Source organism: Notamacropus eugenii, chromosome 4, assembly GCF_028372415.1.
Source record: "Notamacropus eugenii isolate mMacEug1 chromosome 4, mMacEug1.pri_v2, whole genome shotgun sequence".
Taxonomy (NCBI): Eukaryota; Metazoa; Chordata; class Mammalia; order Diprotodontia; family Macropodidae; genus Notamacropus; species Notamacropus eugenii.
The window spans coordinates 266,799,932-266,811,029 of NC_092875.1; positions in this window are offsets into that span (position 1 = coordinate 266,799,932).

Consider the following 11,098-nt stretch of genomic DNA (forward strand, 5'->3'; position numbering starts at 1 on the left):
ACTCACAGGATGTCACATAATCTGAACAAACAACATGTCCATAGATTCAGAAAGATGTATTTATGGAAGATATATACTAATAATCTCAGGTATAAAAGCATTCATAAATCAAACTACATTGTCTTTTGTTAAGAATATGGTCTAGGGGAGGAGCCAAGATGGCAGAGTAGAAAGATACACATATGCTAGCTCCAAACCCACAGCCCATTAAATACCTGTAAAGAAGAACTCCCAAAAAATTCTGGAGCAGCAGAAGCCACAGAACAACAGAGTGGAGGAGATATCTGTTCCAGAGAGCCCTGAAAAACCTACACGAAAAGTCTGTCACACACCAGACCTGGAGCAGAGTCCAGCCCAGCCTTGGCTATGCAGCACCGAGAGGAGCAGATCTAAGCAGGCTTCAGGGATAGACTCTCTAGCTGCCACACGTGTCCCTTCACCCACAGGTGCTAAAGGTCAGTGAGAGAGTCTCTTTGGCTGGCTGAGAGGGGAGTGGGATGTCCCCATAACTCAGGCCCCCTCAGGAGACAGCAGCAGAGGAAGCAGCAGATAGGGGCTCCCAAATCAGGCAGGAGCTAGGATCCATTGTTGAAGGTCTCCACATAAACCCCCTGAGGGAACTGAGCCCCATGTGGTGGCCCTGCCCCCAACCGAGCAGCTGAACTTAATCTCAAACTGAATAGCAGCCCCACCCCCGCAGAAAGCCTTGAGGCTGGGGAGCAGCATTTGAATCTCAGACACCAAGCGCTAGCTGGGCAGAACTGGAGGCCAGATGGGTGTGAAGAGGACACTCAGAAGTCAAGTAACTGTCTGGGAAAATGCCCAGAAAAGGGGGAAAAAAATAAGACAATAGAAGGTTACTTTCTTAGTGAACAGATATCTCCTCCCTTCCTTCTGGAGGAGGAAGAACAATGCTTACCCTCAGGGAAAGACAAAGAAATCAAATGTGTTTCTTGTAAACAACATATTGTTGGATTATGTTTTTTAATCCATTCTACTATCTGTCTCCATTTTATGGAAGAGTTCATCACATTCACATTCAAGATTATGATTACTGTCTGTATCTTTCCCTCCATCTCCTTTCCCCTTGTTTATGGTTTTAGTTCTCCCTTTGCCCTTCCCCTCCACAATAGAGTTTTAATTTTTGACCACTGTCTCCCTCAGTCTTCCCTCCCTTCTTTCAATCCACTTCCCTTTTATTCCTCTTTTCCCTTCCTGTTTGTTCCCTCCCTTTTAGACTCCCTTCCATTTCCCTTTCCCCTTCCCCTCCAAATTCCTATAGAGCTAATTGTGTTTCTATGCTTAACTGAATTTGTTGTACCCTCTTTGGATCCAATCGAAAGAGAGTGCCTCTCAAACAATCCTCATTTCCCTCCCCTCTTTCCCTCTACTGTAATATATTTTTGTGACTCTTCCTGTGATGGGATATATTTTTTTCTTCCTCCTCCTTTTCATATTTTCCATTGCAATCCCTGCACATACTTAAATCATATTTATTACCATCACATCATTTATGTCCACTACCTCTAACTATGTATATCCCTTTTACATTTCATAATAAATATACAGTTCTCAAGATTAACAAGTATCATCTTCCCTTGCAGGGATGTAAAAAGTTTGCCTATATAATGTAACAAGTTTTTTGGCTTTTTTTTCCCCTTGTTTACCTTTTCAGGCCTCTCTTGAGAATTATGTTTGAAGATCAAAATTTCTATTGAGTTCAGGTCTTTTCATCAGGTAGTTCTGGAAATTCCTTATTTCATTGAATATCCATCTGCTTACCTGAAATATTGGGCTCAACTTTGCTAGGTAAGTTATCCTTGGTTGTAGTACAAGCTCCTTTGCCTTACTGAATATCATATTCCAATTCCTTCCATCTTTTAATGTAGTACGTACAAGGTACTGTGTGATCCTGACTGTAGGTCCTCGATATTTGAATTGTTTCTGGCTGCCTGCAATATCTTCTCATTCACTTGATAGTTCTGGAATTTGGCAAGGATATTCCTTGATGTTTTTAGTTTGGGGTCCCTTTCAGGAGGTGAACAGTGGATTCTTTCAGTGATTATTTTGCCCTCTGTGTCTAGGATTTCTGTGCAGTTTTCCTTAATGGTTTCTTGGATGATTTCTTGCCAATGCTCTTTTTTTTTTCTTCATGGCTTTCTGGTAGACCAATAATCATTAGATTTTCTCTCCTGTATCTATTTTCAAGGTCAATTGTTTTTCCAATTAGGTATTTTGCATTTTTGCTATCTTTTCATTCTTCATGTTTTGTTTGACTGATTATTGATGTCTCATAGATTCATTAGCTTCTACTCGTCTAATTCTATTTTTTCAAACTGTTTTCTTCAGTTACTTTTGTATCTTTTTTCAATCTGTCCAATTGTTCTTTTTAAGGTGTTATTTTCTCCAGTTAGTTTTTGTACTTACTTTTCCATTTGTCCAGTTTTCCCAGTTAGGTTTTCTGCTTCCTTTTCCATTTTTCCAATTGTCCTTTTAAATTCTTCTGTTATTTTTTTTCATATTTTTAAACTCATTGGTCAGTTTTTCTTCTATTTCTCTAATTTGGGCTTCAAAATCCTTTCTGAGTTCTTCCAAGAACTTTCTTTGTGCTTCAGACAAGTTCATATTTCCTTCTGAAGTTTCAGATGGGAGTGCAGTCTCAATGTTGACCTCTTTGGTATTTTTTGTTTTTGTCCTTGTTCCCCATAGAGAGATTCTATGGTTTTTTGTTTGCTGATTTGCTTCTTACTCACGATAATAACTCTTTTCTTTGCTTTTAAAATGGATCTCTGCTTCTGTGGCACAAGGAGCTCTTTCCCATAGGTTTTTGTGCCTAAAACTTGAGGCTTTGCATGTTGTGGCCTCTGGTTCTTTCAGCTAGAAGCTAAAATGCTGTAGCTTACCTGGCGCTGAACTGGCTGGTGTTGGAAAGCAGAGGCCAGGTGAGGACTTTTTGGGTTTTTTCCCAGTTACTCTGGAGCTAGTTTGTTAAATGTGGGGGAGGGTTGTTCTTAACACCTGAGGTATCCTCTGTTGAGGTAGAACTTAGGCAAACTCAGTGTTTGGTGAGCCCGTCTGTGCTAGTGTCTTCCCAATTGCCCTGAAGTGCTGAAGCATGCCTATTGTTCTGTTGTTGGAAGTTGCTGGCTTCACTCCCATAGGGCTCAGGATCTTTTCCTCATTTATTGAGTTAAGGATGTCTGGGACAGCTCTGATCCTGCACTGGTCCCCTTTGCCACAGGAAGAGGATACCTCCTTAGTGATCTTTCTAGCCTCCCAGGCTAAAAGTCTGCTTATCCCTTCTGCTGCTTCTACTGTTCCATTGTTTTTCCTGGGGAGATATTTTCTGGGCTTGTCAAAGTCAACAACGGGAGTGAGATAGCAATTACCTATCACTCCAGCATCTCAGTTCCCAAAATAAGAAATCCCTAAAAAGAAGTATTTTAAATAACTTTTGGTTAAATAAATGCAAATTAGAATAATTCTAAGGTATCACCTTATCCCTATAAGAATGGCTAATATGACAAAAAAGTAAAATGATAAATGTTGGAGAAAATGTTGGAACACTGAGAAACTAGTGCATTGTTGGTGTACTTGTGAACTGTTCCGACCATTCTGGAGAGAAATTGGAAACTATGTCTAAATTGCAGCCCAAATGTCTGTCCTTTGATCCAACAATAACAATACTAGGTCTATATTCCAAAGATACTATAAAAAAGGGGAACAGACTTACATGTGCAAAAATATTTATAACATGTCTTTTTGTGTTGGCAAAGAATTGGAAATTGAGGTAATGCTCATCAAATGGAGACTCTCTAAACAAGTTGTAGACTATCAATGTAATAGAGTACTGTTGTGCAGAAGTTCCCAAACTTATTTGGCCTGCCACACCCTTTAAAAAAATTGGTCAGCTCTTTCCTGGAAATCTTTAACCCTTTAATTTTATTTATTTTTTTTTTTTGCAATTTGAATCATTTAAATACATATTTAAATTTAAATACATATTTTTAAATGACACATCTTAAATTTCATAATTTATGGTAAATTCATGAGTTTTTTCCCTGCATCAAAATTTTGGTGATGCAATATTTTGTCATGTAATCATATACCATCTTATTGTAAAAAAATCATTCCAAATACATATTCGTCTTCATGCCTGCTAGACTTCCAGACCATGTGTGACATGCTTACCTGTCAATCTTCCCTTATTAAGATTTGTAGGTGACCTTGACCACTGATTGGTTATAACTTTCATTTTGTGGTGTTTATTTGGAAAATGATGTAATCACTATAACTTTAACTCTGGTATACAACATAAGATCATGTATGAATGATTTTTCAAAACTATGTTTTCTTTTTTCCTTATGCTTCCATCATCCTTTTATGTTTATTCAACACCATCCAATTGAACCTGAGGTTACTACCATCCCTCTGAATCATTCCAGTACCCCTCAGATGGTGGTATTGCCCACTTTGGCAACTTCTGTACTATGAAATAAGATATGATAAACAAGCAGATTTCAGAAAAACCTGGAAAGACTTTTACAATCTAATACAAAGTAAAATGAACAGAACCAGGAAAGCATTGTACACAGTATCATCAATCTTGTGTGATAATCAACTATAAATGACTCAACTCTTTTCAGCAACACAGTGATCTAAGATAAGTACAGTGGACTCAAGAAGAAAAATGCTATCTATATCAAGACAAAGAACCGATGGATTCAGAATGAAGATCAAAGCATATTTTTTCACTTACTTTATTCTTTCTCATGGCTCTGTTACCTTTTGATCTGTTAAACTATGTCAACTTGCCTACCATTTTGAGAAGAGAGAAAGAGAGGGAAGAATTGAGAAATATTTGAAATGCAAAATCTTGTAAAAAATGTATGCTGAAATTTTTCTTAATATGCATTTAGGGAAAAATAGCATTTAAATAAAAATAATTTGAATAATAATGACAGAGATATTTTTAGGTTCAATGCTTTCTCTACTGATTAGTATTTATTCAACTTTTGGAAATTAAGTTTTTTGAGCTTTTGTTTCCGTATATTTGTTTTAATAAAATGATTCAAATTTTCTCTAAAGACTCTTTCAATTCCAAATTCTCCAGTTCTCCAAATTATATCATTTTTTTCTTTTTCCTTGCCAGTTGACACATAGCTTAAAACTCAATGAAAATTAGTTATTCTTGAAGAAAGATACTATATACAATAAATTCTCATTTATTCAAATTGTTGTTGTCATTCAGGCATTTTCAGTCAAGTCTTATTGTATTACTATTTGTGAGCCCATTTGGGTTTTTCTTAGCAAACATTCTGGATTTGTGTGCTATTTTCTTCTCCAGCTCATTTGTAGATGAGGAAAATGAGGCAAACCATGTTGATTCACTTGCCCAGGGTCTGAAGCTAAATGTCAAGTCAGGAACAGAACTTTTCCTTCCTCCAGGCCCTGAACTCTATTCACTAACAGCCTAATTAGTTAAAATACAGGAGTTTTAAAATTTTATTCTAGTAATAGTATGATTTCCTTAATCAATTTATTTTCTCCAAATATAATTCGAACTCCAGATGTTGGTACCATTGTATTTTTTTTTTTAATTTTTTTTATTTTTTTAATGTTTAACAATCACTGCCATACAATTGCGATTTTATCCCTCCCCACCCACCCCCCACTACCTCCCTCCCTCCCCACGACTGCATACAATTCTGTATAGATTCTACATATACTTTCCTATTGAGTATATTTTCACTATAGTCATGCTATGTAGTCAGACTAAGATAAATGAAAGAATCCGTATAACAAATCAGAACATGATACACAAACAGATACACATACACAAACATGATCTGCTACATTATGTGAGTGACTTCCATATTTCTCTCTCTGAGTGTGGAAGGCATTTTGCCTTGAGGTCCACCATTGGGATTTTTTTTTTTTTGTAAGAAGTTCTTGTGTTATTACAAAAATCTAAGTCTACCAGAAAAAACTCTCACACACTGTGGTTGTTGCTGTGCATAAAGTTCTCCTGGTTCTGCTCCTTTCACTCAGCATCAGGTCATATAAGTCCTTCCAGGCCTCTCTGAAGTCTTCTTGTTCATCATTTCTTATGGCACAATAGTACTCCATTACATTCATATACCATAATTTATTCAGCCATTCCCCAATTGATGGACATCCCCTTGACTTCCAGTTTTTGGCAACTACATAGAGTGCTGCTATAAATATTTTTGTACATGTGGGACCCTTTCCCATTTTTATGATCTCTTGGGGATATAGTCCTAGTAGCGATATTGCTGGGTCAAAGGGTATGCACATTTTTGTAGCCCTTTGGGCATAGTTCCAAATTGCTCTCCAGAATGGTTGGATGCGCTCACAGCTCCACCAACAATGAATTAGTGTTCCCACTCTCCCACATCCTCTCCAGCATTTATCATTTTCTTGTTCTGTCATGTTTGCCAATCTTATAGGTGTGATGTGGTACCTCAGAGTTGTTTTGATTTGCATCTCTCTAACCAATAGTGATTTAGAGCATTTTTTCATATGATTATAGATAGCTTTAATTTCTTCTTCTGAAAATTGCCTGTTCATATCCTTTGACCATTTATCAATTGGGGAATGACTTGTATGATTATACATTTGGGTCAGTTCTCTATATATTCTAGAAATGAGGCCTTTATCCCCGAGCTTAGCTGTAAAAATTCTTTCCGAATTTACTACATCCCTCCGGATTTTGGTTGCATTGGGTTTGGTTGTGCAAAAACTTCTCAGTTTAATGTACTCAAAGTTATCCATTTTGCATTTCATAATGCATTCAATCTCTCCTTTAGTAAAGAATTCTTCCCTTCTCCATAGATCTGATAAATACACTATTCCTTGCTTCTCCAGTTTATTCATGGTATCAATCTTTATACCTAAATCATGTACCCATTTGGACTTTATTCTTTTGTACGGTGTCAGGTATGGGTCTATGCCTAATTTCCGCCACACTGTTATCCAGTTTTCCCAGCAATTTTTGTCAAACAATAAGTTCTTATCCCAGAAGCTGGGGTCCTTGGGTTTATCAAACAGAAGGTTGCTATATTCCTTGCCTACTGCATCTTGAGTGCCAAGTCTATTCCACTTGTCTACCTCTCTGTTTCTTAGCCAATACCAAGTGGTTTTGATAATTGCTGCTTTATAGTACAGTTTAAGGTCTGGTAGCGCTAGGCCACCTTCCCAAGCATTTCTTTTCATTAGTCCCTTTGATATTCTGGACCTTTTGTTTTTCCAAATGAATTTTGATATTATTTTATCCAGCTCTAGAAAGTAATTGTCTGATAGTTTAATTGGTATGGCACTAAATAAGTATATTAATTTGGGTAGAATTGTCATTTTTATTATATTAGCACGGCCTACCCATGAGCAACTAATGTTTTTCCACTTACTTAAATCTGACTTTATTTGTGCAAAAAGTGTCTTGTAATTGTGTTCATATAGTCCCTGGGTTTGTTTTGGCAGGTAGACTCCTAAGTATTTTATACTGTCTACCCTAACTTTAAATGGGATTTCTCTTTCTATCTCTTGCTGTTGAACTTTGTTGCTAATATATAGGAATGCAGAGGATTTGTGTGGGTTTATTTTGTACCCTGCAACTTTGCCAAAGTTGTTTATTAATTCAAGTAATTTTTTACTTGAATCTCTGGGATTCTCTAGGTAAATCATCATATCATCTGCAAAGAGTGATAACTTAGTTTCTTCTTTGGCTACTCTAATTCCTTGAATATCTTTATCTTGTCTAATTGCTACAGCTAACATTTCTAGTACCATATTGAATAATAGTGGTGATAATGGACAACCTTGTTTCACCCCTGATCTTATTGGGAATGCATCTAGCTTATCCCCATTGCATATAATGCTTGCTGAAGGTTTTAGATAGATACTGCTTATTATTTTATGGAAAGTTCCCTTTATTCCTACGTTCTCCAATGTTTTTAGTAGGAATGGATGTTGTATTTTGTCAAAAGCTTTTTCTGCATCTATTGAGATAATCATGCGGTTTTTGTTAGCTTTGTTGTTGATGTGATCGATAATGCTAATAGTTTTCCTAATATTGAACCAGCCCTGTAGTCCTGGTATGAATCCTACCTGATCATAATGTATTAATCTCGTGATAAGATGCTGTATTCGTTTTGCTAAAATCTTATTTAAAATTTTTGCATCTATATTCATTAGGGAAATTGGTCTATAATTTTCTTTCTCTGTTTTGTCTCTTCCTGGTTTGGGTATCAAAACCATATTTGTATCATAGAAAGAATTTGGGAGGACTCCTTCTTCCCCAATTTTCAAGAATAGTGTATGTAGTATTGGAATTAACTGTTCTTTAAATGTTTGATAGAATTCACTTGTGAATCCATCTGGCCCTGGAGATTTTTTCCTAGGGAGTTCATTGATGGCTTGTTCAATTTCTTTTTCTGAGATGGGGTTGTTTAAGTATTCAACTTCCTCTTCTGTTAATCTGGGCAATTTGTATTTTTTAAAATATTCATCCATCTCGGTTAGATTGTCGAATTTGTGGGCATAAAGTTGGGCAAAGTAGTTTCTAATTATTGTTTTAATTTCCTCCTCATTGGAGGTGAGTTCACCCCTTTCATTTTTAATGTTAGTAATTTGGTTTTCTTCTTTCTTTTTTTTGATCAGATTAACCAAAGGTTTATCAATTTTATTAGTTTTTCCATAAAACCAACTATTGGTTTTATTTATTAATTCAATAGTTTTCTTTATTTCAATTTTATTAATCTCTCCTTTGGTTTTCAGTATTTCTAATTTGGTATTTACTTGGGGATTTTCAATTTGTTCTTTTTCTAATTTTTTCAACTGCAAGCCTAAGTCATTGATCTCCTCTTTCTCTATTTTATTTATGTATGCATTCAGAGATATAAAACTTCCCCTAATAACTGCTTTTGCAGTGTCCCATAAGTTTTGGTACGTTGTCTCACTATTGTCATTCTCTTGAATGAAGTTGTTGATTGTTTCTATGATTTCTTCTTTAACCCAACCCTTCTTTAGAATTAGATTATTTAGTTTCCAATTGATTTTTGGTTTCTCTTTCCATGGCCTTTTATTACATGTAATTTTTAATGCATTATGATCTGAAAAGGATGCATTGATTATCTCTACCTTTCTGCACTGGATTGTGAGATTTTTATGTCCTAGTACATGGTCAATTTTTGTAAATGTTCCATGTACCACTGAGAAAAAGGTATATTCCTTTCTATTCCCATTTAATTTTCTCCAAAGATCTATCATATCTACCTTATCCAGAGTTTTATTTACCTCCTTAACCTCTTTCTTGTTTATTTTAAGGTTAGATTTATCTAGTTCAGAGAGGGGGAGGTTGAGGTCCCCCACTAGTATAGTTTTGCTATCAATTTCTTCCTTCAACTCCCCCAACCTCTCCTCTAAGAATCTGGATGCTATACCACTTGGAGCATACATGTTTAGTAATGATATTGCTTCATTGTCTATGGTGCCTTTTAGTAATATATAGTTTCCATCCTTATCCCTTTTGATTAGATCTATTTCTGCTTTTGCTTTGTCTGAGATTAGAATTGCTACTCCTGCCTTTCTTACATGAGCTGAAGCACAATATATTCTGCTCCATCCTTTGACCTTTATCCTATGTGTATCCCCCCATTTCAAATGTGTTTCTTGTAAGCAGCATATTGTTGGATTATGGCTTTTAATCCATTCTTCTATCCGTCTCCGTTTTATGGGAGAGTTCATCCCATTCACATTCACAGTTATGATTACAATCTGTGTATTTCCCTCCACCCTCTTTCCCACCATTTGTGCTTTTAACTCTCCCGTCTCCCTTCCCCTCCTCAATAGTATTCACTTTTCTCCCCCTCCTCCTGCATCCTTCCCCTCCTTCTTTTAGCCCCCCTCCCTTTTACTCCCCTTTACTCTTATTGCTTCTTTCCTCCCTTTTAGCCACCCTCCCCTTTCTTCCCCCTTCCCCTCCTACTACCTATAGAGCTAGTTAGGATTATCTGCTTAAGGTTATTGTTCCCTCCTTTGAACAAATCAGATGAGAGTACCTCTCAAACAATGCTCATCTCCCTCCCCTCCTTCCCTCTACTATAGTTTTGTACTTCTTCCTGTGATATAATTTGCCATTTTCTGCTTCCCCCTTTCCACACCTCCTATTACATTCCTTTCTCATACTTAAATCATATTTTTGCCATGACATCATTTACTTTATGCCCGTTCCCTCTACATATATCCCTTTTATCATAATAGCTGCACAGTTCTTAAGATTAACAGGTATCATCTTCCCTTACAGGGAGGTAAACAGATTGCCCTAATTGAGTTGCAAGTTTTTGTTTTTGTTTTTTCCCCTCTGTTTACCTTTTTATGATTCTCTGGAGACCTGCATTTGAAGATCAAATTGTCTATTGAGTTCTGGTGTTTTGGTCAGGAAGCTCTGGAAATCCCTTATTTCGTTGAATGACTTTCTCCTTGCCTGAAATGTTATGCTGAACTTTGCTGGGTAGTTGATCCTCGGTTGGAGTCCCAACTCCTTTGCCTTACGGAATATTGGGTTCCAATTCTTTCGATCTTTTAATGTAGAAGCTGCAAGGTCCTGTGTGATCCTGACTGTGTGACCTTGATATTTAAATTGTTTCTTTCTGGCTGCTTGTAGTATTTTCTCCTTCACTTGATAGCTCTGGAATTTGGCAACTATATTTCTTGGGGTTTTGAGTTTGGGATCCCTTTCCTTTGGGGAACGGTGGATTCTTTCGATGACTATTTTGCCCTCTGAGTCTAGTACTTCTGGACAGTTTTCCTTGATGATTTCCTGGAAGATATTGTCCAGACTCTTTTCTTCATCATGGGTTTCTGGCAGGCCAATAATTCTTAGATTTTCTCTCCTGGATCTATTTTCCAGGTCAGTTGTTTTTCCAATTAAATATTTTAGATTTTCTTCTATCTTTTCATTCTTTAGATTTTGTTTGACTGATTCTTGTTGCCTCATTGAGTCATTAGTTTCTACTTGCCCAATTCTAATCTTGATCGTATTGTTTTCTTCAGTTAGCTTTCTCATCTCCTTTTCCAT